Below are 16,844 nucleotides of genomic sequence, written 5' to 3'. Positions count from 1 at the left end.
AGCATGCCCAAGTGTAATATGTTCAAAATTCATGAAATCTCTTTAGCTAGTGATTAGTACTTTTAGTCCTGCAAAGATATTTCCAGCTGCAGGTATTTCACACGAGGCATAGACTTTTCTTACACATAAGATTGTGAAACATTCTCAATTCCATGTTCTAGGAGTCATTTGGGTCTTTATTAACAATGACAGTATCTTTTTCAGAGGGCCTAATTTACAGTAATTAGGTAGGTATTCTTTTATAACCCCTAATAAGTCACTCTCTCCAACACAGATTATTCCTGTCTATGAGGCTGAAGCAACAGAAGCATTCAAGATCTCTCCACAGATGCGGTTTCTGCCCTTCTGTGAATGAAAGTTAATCTCTCACCATTCAGTTGGGCAACGCTATACCCTTTAATGTAAAGCTAACAGAATGCAGAATGTGTGGATTTTTTGTGCCAAGTAGCTAAACTAAGAACAAAGAGCAGCAGCTTGCATTTACTGCCCTCCAAAACAAGCAATAAAAGGTTGACAGCTCTTTTAAACTGTTAATCAATATGGTCTAAGTGAAGCTGAAATATTACATATACCGTTATCATTTAAAAAATAGTTTTTTTGGGGTAGGGAACAACTTACTGCCAACATGGTCAAACCATGAATTAAACAAATTCAGGAATTATCGAATACAGAAATTATGAGGGAGGACTGAGCACTGTTTCAACTGTTTTATTTCAATCGTTCCAGTGTCATACTTTAAATAAATTCCTAAATTCTATGTCAGCCTGAACCAAGAAAGTACCCAAATTAAATTTAAAATGCAGTCATGTGGTGCTACACAATGGTCAGACCACTACGACACTGATAAATGTATTATTTGTAATAATGTATTTCTACAGTAGCTAGTCAATGGTTCTAAGATTTGCTACATTAAACAGCTTTTTAAACTGATTTGTTGTACACTTAGACTTTAAGATGCTACTTATCTGGATCACATTACAAAGTAAAGCCAATGGCCATACTAATCTTAAAGCCCTGGAAACTTTATACATGGGTGGTAGCTGATTAATTGCAAAACTAACCGGTTCTGAAAAGTACTTTGAGCACTGGCACAGCAATGGATGAAAAACAAGTTTCTCTGAAAATAATGAAAAATGTTTCTAAGCGACTGCACCTCAAAATTATGGAACTTTGTTTAATTGTGTTTACAGTTTAAGATGTATGTTTCACCCACCACCAGCAACTTCTAATGACTCTTTTCTAATTATTGTTTTATTTTTTTTTTATCTGGGAGATATGACTAAACCTAATATCACAGCTAGCTTGTCAAAAAGACAAAATCAACATGGCATACATTTCTTTTTTTTTTTAAACTTTTTTAAATGTCGTAAAAAGGCTTTAATCCTCTATAATGATTTACAAAGTGACAAGTCAAACAGATTTGCCATGACAGCTTGAAAGGAGCCCAACATAAATACAATTACCAGTCACGTGATTCCCCCACCCCCCTCCTTAGCACAGAATATATACAAAAGGACATGCTCTGAAGATGAAAGCAATAAGCTTTTTCAATTTACACATCAAGAGCAGCGTCCTCCAAGAGAATGGAAATAATAAAAAAAAACGGTTACCATTGTATTAGTCACTTAAAGTGGCAAGGCCTCAATAGGATGGCTTGGCACTACCTGCAACTGGATAGAATTAGCATACATTAAATTCTGGTTAAAGTTGCATTCTAAAATGTAACCACATTACTTGACATTAGCGATGAACCATGACAAGAAGGCAATGATGTCTGATGATTTCTAAGACATCGTCTGTAGCCTACTACTATTCAGTTTGCGATTTTCTGGTAGTAATAATGCTATACCATTGTTGCAATTTGAAAAGTGTCTAGTTAGCGATAAACATCATTGAAATTTAATTTGAAATCAGGTTTAATTTAATTTGTCCCTCTCTCAGGAACCTTTTTTTTCCTGGTGTAAATAGCATGCCTCAGCAGAGCAACAGGAAAGCTTCCAATTTAGTGATATATTTCTTTGGAAAAAAGGGAATCAAAAGTAAATGATATATTTTCCCATTGATAAGGTTTTTTTTCCATGATTTGTCAGTAAGTATGCAATGCTTTGTCTTCCAAAACTGAAATCTAAAGAAAATCCAATCTGACATCTACTGTACCATGCTCCCTTTATACCTGGTGGGCAGTTTCCTAAGAAGTGAACTGAGAGATGCTAGAATCTGCTTGCCTACCCTCCAAGGATCTCCTAGCTGAGCAAACACAACATCAGTGTGGAACTGAGTCACACATGCACTCGTTTTATAACAGATGTTCAAAAATAGCATGGAACATCGATGTTTCTTAAGTTCTATGCCCTTGTGATGGCATAGAGTTCACACTAAACTATGCAGAAATGCAGTTCATATTTAGCATAGATAACATCATCACTGAAGCTGCAATATCTATATTTTCAGAAGCCATTAGGCGCAACAAAATATATCAAATAGAACAATACCCAGCTGACTAAAAAGACAGCTATAAAATATGTGCATATAAGTCAGTTGGTTTTAAATAATCCTACCAAAAGAAAGATACTTAAGAATGGTTTTGAAATGTCTGGTTTGGCACTTTTAAGCCAATCTGATCAATGGTTCTTGGGATTGTTATTTTAAGTGCATATTCACAGAATATACTGGATCTCTCAGGCAGTACTGTCTCTTTATATGTACCTTTAAAAACTGTCAAACCAATCAAACACACAAGCATGTTATTAGATTATGAAACAGAACCCCATTGTTATAAATCACCAGTGTGGTCATGGTAAAGAGAGTGTTTGCTGTAAGATAACACCTTTTCCTACATTATGGGGGGAAAAAACATATTCTAAAAGTACTGTAGCAATGACAGGATTTATTAGCTCAATAGGAATTGCAATAAAGCTCAACATGCTTTACTCATGAGAATTCAAATTCAGGGAAGTCTCAGGGTACTTAAAAGATTAAAATCACTTTAAGATGCTGTTTGGCGCACAATGGCTAGGGAAGTCACCACAACCAACAGGAAAGAGTTTGCATTGTTTGCTTAGCAGTTATTAAAAGTCATTGCAACAGCTCTTACCTGGGAAGTGGTGCTTGCTGCTGCATGCGAATTTGTCTGTGCACTCACTGCACTGGTCTTGATTTATTACACTCTATCTAGCACTGAGACTTCTATTACTGTCTTCATTTATTGCCCAGAGCTGTCACTTCACCACTGCCACTGTGGTTTGTGATGCATGCACTGTACCTGAGGTACTAGATATTCTTGCTTAGATCATTCTGCATAATTGCAGTTTTTGATATCATCCCTAGTTAAAAATTTGTACATGTATGATGTAATGTAAAAAACTAGAGTCAAACTGCCCACTCACACATACAAATTCTATAGCCTGGCTGCTCTAGACATTGGTTTTAATAGGAAATATTTTTTGCTTAGGTAAAATAAATAAGTAAACCCTTGAAGGCTAGTTCATACTTCTGTCGCAGATGAATGCGATACATCAGGCACAGACAGCTAGAACAGCTGTGCAGCTTCACTATTTGCTGTATGAAGGACGCATCGTGTCGCAGCCCTTTTGACTGCACAGCTGCTATTCATACTTTAAATATAGACTGCATTAGTGAAAATGGAAAAATGTACAGTTTAGGAGATGTGCTGAGTTTGTACTGTACCTCTTATGCAAGAGGTTTAAAAAAACTCAAGCGACGTTATTGGTACATCAGTCCTCTCACTCAACAGAGAACCTGAAAGGGAGAATTGTATACATTGAGAGAGATAAGAACATAAGAAAGTTTACAAACGAGAGGAGGCCATTCAGCCCATCTTGCTCGTTTGGTTGTTAGTAGCTTATTGATCCCAGAATCTCATCAAGCAGCTTCTTGAAGGATCCCAGGGTGTCAGCTTCAACAACATTACTGGGGAGTTGGTTCCAGACTCTCACAATTCTCTGTTTATCTAATCTCCATTTGTGACCCCTGGTCCTTATTTCTTTTTTCAGGTCAAAGAAGTCCCCTGGGTCGACATTGTCTATACCTTTTAGGATTTTGAATGTTTGAATCAGATCGCCGTGTAGTCTTCTTTGTTCAAGACTGAATAGATTTAATTCTTTTAGCCTGTCTGCATACGACATGCCTTTTAAACCCGGGATAATTCTGGTTGCTCTTCTTTGCACTCTTTCTAGAGCAGCAATATCCTTTTTGTAACGAGGTGACCAGAACTGAACACAATATTCTAGGTGAGGTCTTACTAATGCATTGTAAAGTACTTCCCTTGATTTAAATTCAACACTTCTCACAATATATCCGAGCATCTTGTTGGCTCTTATAGCTTCCCCACATTGTCTAGATGAAGACATTTCTGAGTCAACAGAAACTCCTAGGTCTTTTTCATAGTTCCCGTCTTCAATTTCAGTATCTCCCATATGATATTTATGCAATACTTTACACTTTTCTCTATTAAATTTCATTTGCCATGTGTCCGCCCAGTTCTGAATGCTGTCTAGATCATTTTGAATGACCTTTGCTGCTACAACAGTGTTTGCCACTCCTCCTATTTTTGTGTCGTCTGCAAATTTAACGAGTTTGCTTACTATACCAGAATCTAAATCATTAATGTAGATTAGGAATAGCAGAGGACCTAATACTGATCCCTGTGGTACACCACTGGTTACCTCACTCCATTTTGAGGTTTCTCCTCTAATAAGTACTTTCTGTTTTCTACATGTTAACCACTCCCGAATCCATGTGCATGCATTCCCTTGAATCCCTACTGCTTTCAGTTTGAGAATTAATCTTTTATGCGGGACTTTGTCAAAAGCTTTCTGGAAATCTAAATAAACCATGTTGTATGCTTTGCAATTATCCATTTTCAATGTTGCATCCTCAAAAAAGTCAAGCAGGTTAGTTAGACACGATATCCCTTTCCTAAAACCATGCTGACTGTCTCCCAGGATATTGTTACCATATAGGTAATTTTCCATTTTGGATCTTATTATAGTTTCCATAAGTTTACATATAATAGAAGTCAGGCTTATTGGTCTGTAGTTACCTGGTTCGGTTTTGTCTCCCTTTTTGTGGATCGGTATTACGTTTGCTATTTTCCAGTCTGTCGCTACTACCCCTGTGTCAAGAGACTGTTGTATGATCTTGGTTAGCGGTTTGTAAATAACTTTTCATTTATTTGAGTACTATTGGGAGGATCTCATCCGGCCCAGGGGATTTGTTTATTTTAAGAGCTCCTAGTCCCTTTAACACTTCTGCCTCTGTTATGCTAAAGTTAATTTAAAATTGGATAGGAACAGGTCGACATGTGGGGCATGTTGTCTGTGCCCTCCTTTGTATAAACCTTTGAAAAGTAATCCTTTAATATATTTGCTATTTTTTTTTCTTCATCTATGATTTTGCCATTTGTGTCTCTTAGACATTTAACCTCCTCTTTGAATGTTCTCTTGCTGTTATAATATTGGAAAAACATTTTAGCAATATTGATTTCTATCTCTCTCTTGGCCTTTCTAACTTCCTTTTTGACTTGTGTTTGCAGTTCCAAGTACTCTTTCTGTGTCCTTTGATTTTGGTCCCTTTTAAACGCTCTGTAAATTGCCTTTTTTCGCTGAATATGTTTTTTAATTGATCTATTAAACCATTTTGGCCATTTTATTTTAGATTTAGATTTGTCTACTTTTGGCATGTAATTGTTTTGCGCATCTAGTACTACATTTTTAAAAAACAGCCATCCTTTTTCTGTGGATGTTTTCTCTATTTTACTCCAATCTACTTCTGTTAGTCTGTTTCATACCTTCATAGTTTGCTTTTCTAAAATTGTAAACCTTAGCTTTAGTCATTACTTTTGGGGTTTTAAAAAATACTTCAAATGAGACCATGTTGTGGTCTGAGTTTGCCAATGGCTCACTGACCTCTGTTTTAGTTATTCTGTCTTCATTATTTGAAAAGACTAAATCAAGGCATGCCTCCCCTCTAGTCGGTGCCTTGACAAATTATGTAGGAAGCAGTCATTTGTCATTTCCACCATTTCAATTTCATCCATCGTGCTCCCCATCGGGTTCTCCCATTTTATACGGGGGAAGTTGAAATCCCCATTAGTATGTCTTCTCCTTTTCTACACGCATTTCGAATGTCATTGTATAACAGATTATTTTGCTCAGCATCTGAATTTGGCGGTCTATAGCATGCTCCTATTATTATGCCCTTTGAATTTTTGTCCATTATTCTGACCCATATTGATTCTGCATTGTTTTCTTTGTCCTGATTTAACACCTGGGCTTCAAGACTATTTCTTATCTATAGCGCTAAACCTCCACCTCTTCTGTCCTGCCTGTCTTTCCTATACAGTGTGTACCTACTAATATTATATTCGTCTCCATCACTCTCAGAGAACCAAGTTTCTATAACACCTATCACATCGTAGTTGTTAGTGCAGTAGCTTCAAGTTCTAACATTTTGTTTCTGAGACTTCTAGCATTAAGATAAATACATTTAATAGTTCTTACCTGAGTTGTTGCCCTTGTTTTGATGTGGTCTCCCTTCTGTTTTTTTGTTTTCTCCCCCCTTCCTTTCTAGTTTAAATGCTTCTGGACCTCCTCAAGGATCCTTTCTCCGAGTAGATTGGTTCCCTTTCTGTTTAAGTGCAGTCCGTCCCACCTATATAGATAGTCCCTGTTGTAGAATGTGCTCCAATGTTGAAGAAAGGTGAAGCCTTCCTGTGTGCACCACGATTTTAGCCATGCATTTTGATTTTGTATTTCCAGCTGTCCATATGGTCCTTTGCGGGTATATGTGACAGTGAGAGATATTTTAGAATGAAAGGGTTGACGACCTGTTAAACAGATTGGGACCATTGCTTCAATGCAAAAATACACATGCGATGCCAGTAACACCTGCAGAAAGACTTGCAAGAGTGTGGGTGATGTAATTCTGACCTGTCGCGCAGGGTCGGAGACCCTCACTCCGACCAGAAATTATGTCTGAAGTATGAAGTATGAACCAGTCTTTACTCAACACTAGGAACCCAACACCCTGTCAAAAAACTTTGTTAATTGTCCCTCTCAGAGAACAATAACATATGACTCCCTTCAGGCCATGTTGAATATAATTCAACCGCCTTCAAAGTATGGTAAAATTGTTGTACCATTCTGCAAGAATCCTACTGAGGTTGTTGGAAAGTGCTGATGGGAAATTCACAACTGCTTCTATCAAACTGGCTTTCCTTGTCAATTACCCTACTGAGTAACCAGCAGTGGAATCAAATAATAGAGTTAGAAATTTTTTAATGGTTGCCAGCTGGGCAGCAATACCTAGAACAGAACAGGAAATTATGATCAGGACTTGAAAGAGAGCATACAAACTGTATGTTCATGGAAGGGAAACAGCATTCTTGGCCATTCTAATACCCGATTAAATTACCCTGTGCATGCTGTTGTAAACAGTAAAATTAAAATTAGAAGTTAGGAGAAAGTGTGCATGTGTATGCAGCCTAATAAAACTGTGCATACATGTGGAAGAAACAATGCCCACCTTCAGCATACCAACTCTGTACATTGAAGCAATGTGAACTTGTACACACCTGCAGCACTTTAAAATGCATAAGCCAGCAGAATGCCAGTTTGGCTGAAAATGGCTTGCCCAGAAAACATCTGTTACCAGGAGAGTTTAAAACAATCATGTGCGATGTTGGCATGAATAAAACCGGAAGACCTATTGAGCAATAATCTCCAACATGAGTTTTGGATTCATGTCATGTTAAAGCATGATTGGTACTTTCATGATTTAAAATACTAGTTAGTTCTTCCAATTTGGATCTTTAGGAATACATCTGGAAGGGGCTGTTAAAACCCTGTCAAGTGACAATTTGTTTACACAACAGCTACCTGTTCAATCTACCTTGTTTTGACTACAGAACGATTTCATTCCTTGACTTGAGGAAAGAAAATCACCAAAAAGCTAACAGTACAAGTAAGGAAATAAAGGAGGAGGATTCTGGTGCCAAGAGACAGTAAAACATTTTGTAAAAGCTTATGAATAAAACATGAGCTTACATTCTGCTTTACAATTCTGTTCTGTAATAGTTATACGTGTCATTTGATTTTAGCTAAAATGCCACAATTATGTTACATTGATACCTAGTAATGGAAAACAAAAAATAAAATTACAGCTTGGGACCATTTAAGTCTGTGTTCAACAGTGCAACAAAGAGAGAAGAAACTTTTTGATCCACTCTTACAAGGAAACAAACTAAGTGGCAAAATTTCTGCTATATTTTGGAAAATCGTTGCACTGTAGAGCTACTAGGCAACAAAATAACACTTAAAAACAGATCTTTAAGTTCCTATACAGAAACAAAGGTCACTGGTCTAACTACAGAATCTGTACTGAGCTGCTTTGTGTACAGTGCAGTGCAGATTATGAATCAAAGCTTACATTACCTGTAGAACTGAGACACAATCTCAACATCTTTTGCGTACATTTGCAAAGAATGTCAAATCAAACATGCATAAACTTGAGACACTGAGGGCCTCAAAGCATGCCTTAAGGTTTAGAGCCAAGGAAGGCTTGCAGCAGAACAGCGAGCCAGAGTTAGACACCTGTTGTAAACAACTAGCCCCTTCACTCCCGTGGTCCCATTGTCAGTCCGGGGACCACAGATGCTTTTAAACAAAAAGACAGCACTAAGACGAACGTGATGGAGTAAGATTACAAATGTATCACTCCAGGAAGTCCCCAAGGATCATCTAGATTAAAATTCACTAAGTGAAGCTAAAAACAGACCACATCTCTCTACAAAAAAAAACAAAACCACTCTAGAGTAGCAGAATTATTATTATTTAATGACATATTTTCTACAGAACAAGATTCATCGCTTTAGAGTTCCATTTAGTAGCCTATTGAAAACAATGCCTTTCTTTTTCCTTTTTTTTTTGGGGGGGGGGATACAAACACTATTTTCTAAAACTGACATTATTCACAAAAAATGATGTCTAATTGACACTTGTTTTAAACACAAACTACATTTAAAACATAGTGTGGTACACATTTTTATTCAGATAACAAGAGAATGGAAGAATCTACAGATTGTACATGTATACCCAAGTCATTCTAGGAGGCAAAGTAAAAGTGAATATATATATATATATATATATATACATACACAGACGTGCTCAAATTTGTTGGTACCCTTACAGCTCATTGAAATAATGCTTCATTCCTCCTGAAAAGTGATGAAATTAAAAGCTATTTTATCATGTATACTTGCATGCCTTTGGTATGTCATAGAATAAAGCAAAGAAGCTGTGAAAAGATATGAATTATTGCTTATTCTACAAAGATATTCTAAAATGGCCTGGACCCATTTGTTGGTACCCCTTAGAAAACATAATAAATAATTGGATTATAGTGATATTTCAAACTAATTCGTTTCTTTAATTAGTATCACACATGTCTCCAATCTTGTAATCAGTCATTCAGCCTATTTAAATGGAGAAAAGTAGTCACTGTGCTGTTTGGTATCATTGTGTGCACCACACTGAACATGGGCCAGAGAAAGCAAAGGAGAGAGTTGTCTGAGGAGATCAGAAAGAAAATAATAGACAAGCATGGTAAAGGTAAAGGCTACAAGACCATCTCCAAGCAGCTTGATGTTCCTGTGACAACAGTTGCAAATATTATTAAGAAGTTTAAGGTCCATGGAACTGTAGCCAACCTCCCTGGGCGTAGCCGCAAGAGGAAAATCGACCCCATATTGAACAGAAGGATAGTGCGAATGGTAGAAAAAGAACCAAGGATAACTGCCAAAAAGATACAAGCTGAACTCCAAGGTGAAGGTACGTCAGTTTCTGATCACACCATCCGTTGCTTTTTGAGCGAAAGTGGGCTCCATGGAAGAAGACCCAGGAGGACTCCACTTTTGAAAGAAAAACATAAAAAAGACAGACTGGAATTTGCTAAAATGCATATTGACAAGCCACAATCCTTCTGGGAGAATGTCCTTTGGACAGATGAGTCAAAACTAGAGCTTTTTGGCAAGTCACATCAGCTCTATGTTCACAGATGAAAAAATGAAGCTTTCAAAGAAAAGAACACCATACCTACAGTGAAACATGGAGGAGGCTTGGTTATGTTTTGGGGCTGCTTTGCTGCGCCTGGCACAGGGTGCCTTGAAATTGTGCAGGGCACAATGAAATCTCAAGACTATCAAGGCATTCTGGAGCGAAACGTACTGCCCAGTGTCAGAAAGCTCTGTCTCAGTCGCAGGTCATGGGTCCTCCAACAGGATAATGACCCAAAACACACAGCTAAAAGCACCCAAGAATGGATAAGAACAAAACATTGGACTATTCTGAAGTGGCCTTCTATGAGTCCTGATCTGAATCCTATCGAACATCTATGGAAAGAGCTGAAACTTGCAGTCTGGAAAAGGCACCCATCAAACCTGAGACAGCTGGAGCAGTTTGCTCAGGAAGAGTGGGCCAAACTACCTGTTAACAGGTGCAGAAGTCTCATTGAGAGCTACAGAAAACGTTTGATTGCAGTGATTGCCTCTAAAGGTTGTGCAACAAAATATTAGGTTAGCGGTCCCATCATTTTTGTCCATGCCATTTTCATTTGTTTTATTATTTACAATATTATGTTGAATAAAAAATCAAAAGCAAAGTCTGATTTCTATTAAATATGGAATAAACAATGGTGGATGCCAATTACTTTTGTCAGTTTCAAGTTATTTCAGAGAAAATTGTGCATTCTTAGTTTTTTGTGGAGGAGTACCAACAAATTTGAGCACGTCTGTATATATATATATATATATATATATATATATATATATATATATATAAACACGCCGTGGAAAAATAACAACCTCTGATTGGTTAAACAGCATCACATGACCGTGCTTATATATAGTGTATAGCATGGCTTGCACACTAATGAGCCACTTCACACTGAATAAATCACTACGCACCACTACATTCTAAATTCCATGACAAACTGCCATTTTATTTGTTATTAGTTACAAAACCACAGCCAAAATGTGTGGCATTTCACCTATTTCCTTTAATATATTTGGGGATGAAACTCCAGATAACTGGTACAACACCAACTTTCTGAGTGAAGACAGCAGTCCATCTGAAAAAAATGAATAAATAAAATAAGTGCACCAGCAAGAATAGACACATAACAGTAGATGAGGAACAGCTAAATGAAATAGAAGAAAACAAAGCTAAAAAAAAAAAAAAACATACAAAAAACTACAGCATGGGCTGGTTAATGTACTTAAAGAAAAAAATATGGACAATATTTTATGGAAATAAGTCCAAAAAATCTCAACAACATAAATGGTAATTTTATGCCAGTGCAAGAAGTTCAACTGGGGACCATTATTCAGTCTCCAGTTTTATAACGCTCAGCTGGACTAAATAGATATTTTAACATCTCTGCTGACAGTGAGTTTAAAACCAGCAATAATGTATTCCTGTCAGTCAGGAAAACTCTTAGAAAAGCAGGTAAAGACAAGGCCAGACACCACCCTCCGAATTACCGGCCTGGATTTGAAGTGTCTGCAGGAAACTGAGGCACTGTCCCCTGACACCGCAGTCGAATTGGTGCGTAAAGTCTGGTTCGATCGTCAACTTAATCTGGCACAACTTGGACGCGGGGGTGTCTGACAACTAACAAAAACATATTTTGAGATCCAAAAGGATGAAAACATACTAGAATATGTGTGCCTTGCATATAACGAGTTCACAAACTCACTTCAAGATCCAGCTTCAGTCTCCATCGCAGCTGCTCCCCTTACTTCCTCAGTGTCATTTGAAACTCCGCCTATATTCATCACAGCTTGTGCTCAGTCCTCTAGTTTCTAGTGAGATGGCACTTTCGATGCAGAAGTTCACAATAAATGAACATGTGCAATTTATTTTTAATAAGCGAACAATTAATTTAATTAAATTTGGGACTACATTACATAACTTTTATAACTTTTTTAAAATGAGTTTTTTTTTTCTCTTGATTGGTTGTTACTCTGACTTGTTTTTAAACAACTGATTTTTTTTTGGGGGGGTGGGGATTTTGCGTTAACCCCCAACTGGTACAAAAAATATATATATATATATATATATATATATATATATATATATATATATATATATATATATATATATATATATATATATATATTATATATATATATATATATATATACAGTATATATACAGTATATATACAGTATATATAGTAATTACTATATGCATAAACAGATGTAAATCAATTTAATACACATAACAGTTTTTAAAGCATTACTAGCAATGTTACACAGTAATCCACAGCTCCACATGTATTACTGCGGTTTTTTTTGTTTTTTTTTACCCTTTCATAACATTGATAAATCGATGCATCTGCTTTTTTGGATAATGATATATCGATATTGAAAAAATAGGCATCGCCCCAGCTTTAATCTTATCTTACTTTGCTTAAGCTGATTTTGTATAGTTTGTTTCCAACAACAACAACAACAGGTTTCTAAAAAAAATCCTTCAGGTGAAAAGCTAATGCTCAAATAAAATCACTGTAGGTTTCTATGTTAATATTAAAGCACAGTTGGACCTTGTGAGTATACGGATCAGAGACCTCCAAAGAACACCAGGTGCTATAGGAAGTGCTGCTGGTGACTCAGTAGGAAGCAATTTCCTCTTTGGGACTGAACTTAAACATTGCCCAAGTCTGGTTTTAGGGGAAGTGTGGGGTTACACTGTTTAAGCTGCTATGATTTAAATGGTAAGTTAAACCAAAGTTCTGTACTTAGGAATGGTACCTTTCAGGTTAAAAAAAAGTAGATCAGCAACACTTTACCACAATTTTTCTTGCATGCTACCAAATTTCATGTTCATGGTTTATCCCTATAAAAGAATATGACTTTAGCAATAAACCCTGAAGGGTAAAAAGAACGCTGTAAATAACCTCAACCCATGAAAACCACTTACAGGACCCACTCCTCCCAGAAGCTGAGAACAGTGGTTAACTTCGGTTTATACACGTTGACTGATAGGCTTATCATTCTGTGATTCTTTAACCGCTTGCTCTCTGCTTCAGCTGGAATTGCTTTGAGTGGCATAGCTGCAGAACGCTGATCAAGACTCGTACGACACTACCTGCTTGGTAAAATGATTTATTTTTCAAAAATACCAGTATGCTTAACAGGCAACTTAATTGTTACTAAACAAGTCAAACGATTCAGCCATCATAAAGTTTCAAACCTCAATATGCCTATATAATAACTTGTTGTTCCTCTTTTTCAAATTAACTTAAAAAATTGTCATATTTTTTTTTATTTAGTTTTCAGAGGAAAGTCATTGCAGTGGTTTACCATTAAAATTAAGTGATGTTAACTTATGCCAACTATAAAATGCAGAATATTATTGTATCATTTATCTACACCTGATGTGGATTTAAAAAATGAGTTCCGATGTTTAAAGAAATACAGAGAAATAACAACACCCCCACCCAATTAATGTTTGTTCCATTAACAAAGCTTTAAAGAGTATCACTAATATAATCCTCAAATTCAAAACGGACACTTATTACAAGAAATACCATGCCAAAATAACCAACCCTTAAAAAAGAGAAACTGGAAATAAATGTAATTTTGGAAAATAAACATAAGCTATTATTGATGCAAAACACAGTGTCATTAACTGTTGTAATTGTCGCAGTTGTTAAGCCATGAGCACTGCATCTGAACAGTGGAGAGAGAGAGAGAAAGAGAAAGAGAGAGAAAGAGAGAGAAAGAAAGAGAGAGAGATGCACAAGTTAATTTAAGGAGCTTAGCATATCTTGAAAGAGATATGACTACTCTTTACTTTTCCTGTTTTCCCCCCGTTTGTGGAAAACACTGCTAACAAATGTGCTTCTCTGGTCTTGGCCACACGTGCTCTATTGCACATCTCAGTTTCAATGTGTCTTTTGTTTGACGGCTGGTGTTTCAACATCCTCAACTTGAATAGAAGAAGGTCATGCAGTGCTTTTGCCCCTAGTAATTCAGAAGCTCAAAGTGGGGCCCCTCTAAGAAGCAGGGTAGAAAATTAACTCCTCTGCACAGCAAATTCAACCAACTCCTCTGCACAGCAAACTCACCCAAGTGCAACATGGAAAACAGACTGCTTACAGGACACTGGTCTCAGCCTCCCTTGCTAGGGTATGTGTTTTCTTTCTTGTAATAAAAGGTTTGGGCAGTAAAGCAGGACACCAAACAGTCTCTTAAAATAACATAATTTTGCCCACTGGTAAAATGAACAAGATGAACAGTTTTCTATTGTTATTTATTACCAAATGGCCAGTTATCTACATACTGTAAATCTTCTGGACTCAACACATTTCCACAAAGCAAATCAAAAAGCCTAATGCAACAATCCATGTTAAACCACAAGCTCACTCAGCAACAGCACCCCAAGAAAAAAAGAAAAAAACAGGTCATTCATCTCCCCTTGCACACACTTGCACTCAGTTTCATAGGAAACCTTTTATGGAGCAATAGTTTGAGCTGCCAAGTTAAATCCTCCACTCTCATGTCAATGCATTGAAAAGGCAGTCAGAACCCCAACTTCACACAAACCTGTTTGAAGAAAATGGAAAAGACCAGTTCCTTTGGCACTGGTACAATCATTGAGCCATTTCAAGTAAAGCACAAAAACATCAACTTAAGGAATGTAACAAATGTCCCCTTGTGTCCCATCTCTATAGACACTACATTTCAGGTCAGTAAAATGTGTGTACTTGTATTAACATTTGAAGACGTGCTGGTACTAAATACTAACATTTACTTTGCAATACATTGATATGTAAATATAGTTGACAGAACCAATAATCAGGGCTAAATAACAAAGGTAAGAACAAAATATAGTATATAGTACCCCCCCCCCCCCCCCCCCTTTTAAGAAGCATAGATTCCAACAACTAATATTTTCATTCACTCAGTAAATCTTAAACCATGTTGAAAAATAGACCACTAAATTACTCCATTGCAGCTCAGTTTAAAAGTTAAGGCATTCCCAAATAAATACCAGTTCAATGCACAATTACTGAGGAATATCAAGCAGGAAGAACATAACATAACATTATACCAACCAAGTATAGTACGTGTAAGATACACAATAAAAATATATTCTTAAATATAACATACATTTCGGTTCTTTATGCAAGACACTGACTGAATGCACCGATGTATATTTAAAGGAAATATATGCAGTTGCTTAGATCAAATAATTGTGTGGGTTTCCTTTTTCTTTCTTATAAATATTAAACTGTAACCCGCCCCCGCAAAAAAGCCAACTATATTTTTGTTTTCTGCTGCTTACATATGTGAAGTGTCTCATTAAGCCAGTAGTTTTCCTTTTCTACCCCTACCCCCCCCCCCCCCCCCCCCCAATCAATTGCTGCTTAGCTTGTGCTTCTGTGAAAAGTATTCCCTCCCTTTTTTCTCTCTCTGACAATAGTTAGAAAGCAGAGCAGGCTACTTTCAGTCTGTCTCCTTTTTTCAACTGGCTGTTAGTCTTGGCTTCCTGGACAGATGTACAGTAGTGAAAGAGTGTCTGATTCATGCTCCAGCCCTGCGCGAGAGGCCCTAGTCCCAACTGGCTTTCGATCCAGACATCAAGAATTTACGGAGACAGTTTAAAAAAAAAAAAAAAAAATACACAATATGCTTTTGTTATGGTTTCTCCAATAACTACAAATGTAGCACTTTCTCCAAAGGTTCTACCAGCGCTGCGCGATGCTGGTGGTAATACATTTTTTTTACAAATAAAAAACAAAACAAAACAGCAAATTTGCTGTATTTGCTATAATGTATGCATGATCCGATTAAACAGTAGTATCATGACTGTGTGTTCAATAGAAATACATTATTTACGTTTTATTAATTATTTTTAACATAAAAAACAGCAGTGCCCAAGACGCATATGCCCCTCGTTTACTAACATAGGATATCTCTCAAAAAGTGACCTGAATCCACCTAGCCACACACTTTGAGCGTCTTGATTTATTCCCAAAGCTACACAATAAACCACACACCGCTGAGAATCTAGAGTGTCTGGTACCAACTGGACCCTGTTTTACTAGCAAACAACAGAAACAACCTGTCTCTTATAAAACCTGTGCATATCTCTTGTATACAATGTTTATTTAACTGGTTACTCCATTGTTTCTCCAAGAACCTCATTCAACTAGACACAAAACCTTCCCCAGTCACAAGAGGTGTGAAACATGATACGTAAATAGACATGGAACTTACTTACGGATCCGAGAAAGGTAAAGAAATTCCTAATAATTTTTCCGATCGTTTAAAATATCTTCTTTTTTTCCTCACAGAGAGAAAAGCAGCTAAACGTTAGTGAGTGAGTAACTGAATCAACTAGCAGAGCAGAGCAAGTTGAAGTGTCAAATTACATTGGCTATTCTATTACCAAAGGGCCATGCTTAGTGGCTGCTGGGAAAATCTGTCCCAGATTTCTGTGTGAAAAGGGAGCGCCATATTTTTGGAATACAGTCGTTGTTAAAAGTATTTCATCTTAATTATTTAACAGTTACTTCAGCATAAAAATAAAATCAAGTATGAATTACCGGCACAGATCGCGCGTCTAAATTTACACATGCATTAGTTTTGTGCTAAATAAGTATGCGCCAACAAACATAGTATTTATAAGATTAACAGGATATCACAAAATAATTTAAAATATGTACTGTTAATTTGTGTATTTTTGTTTTCTCTTTTTTATATTTAAAAACTAAATACAGTCCGGGTAAAATAAATAAATAAATAAAGTGCTTAACAT

The 16,844-nt window shown here is 36.6% G+C and overlaps 1 protein-coding gene across 8 annotated transcripts in view; it reads right to left on the bottom strand.

Annotated features, from left to right (window-relative positions):
* The window catches only part of LOC117418266 (zinc finger MIZ domain-containing protein 1-like), a 156,447-nt gene extending 139,993 nt beyond the window's left edge, over nt 1–16,454 (bottom strand). For 6 of the 8 annotated variants that reach the window (XM_058985026.1, XM_058985025.1, XM_058985032.1 and 3 more), the window contains exon 1: nt 16,304–16,453. The gene's annotated coding sequence lies outside the window, so the exon portion shown is untranslated. Of the gene's footprint in view, nt 1–16,303 lie in introns of all 8 variants that reach the window. The other 2 variants (XM_058985028.1, XM_058985027.1) reach the window with 2 other exon arrangements.
* Nucleotides 16,455–16,844: the final 390 nt, after the last annotated feature.

This window comes from Acipenser ruthenus, chromosome 13, assembly GCF_902713425.1.
Source record: "Acipenser ruthenus chromosome 13, fAciRut3.2 maternal haplotype, whole genome shotgun sequence".
NCBI classification, from domain to species: domain Eukaryota; kingdom Metazoa; phylum Chordata; class Actinopteri; order Acipenseriformes; family Acipenseridae; genus Acipenser; species Acipenser ruthenus.
This window is presented reverse-complemented; position numbering and strand designations above follow the sequence as displayed.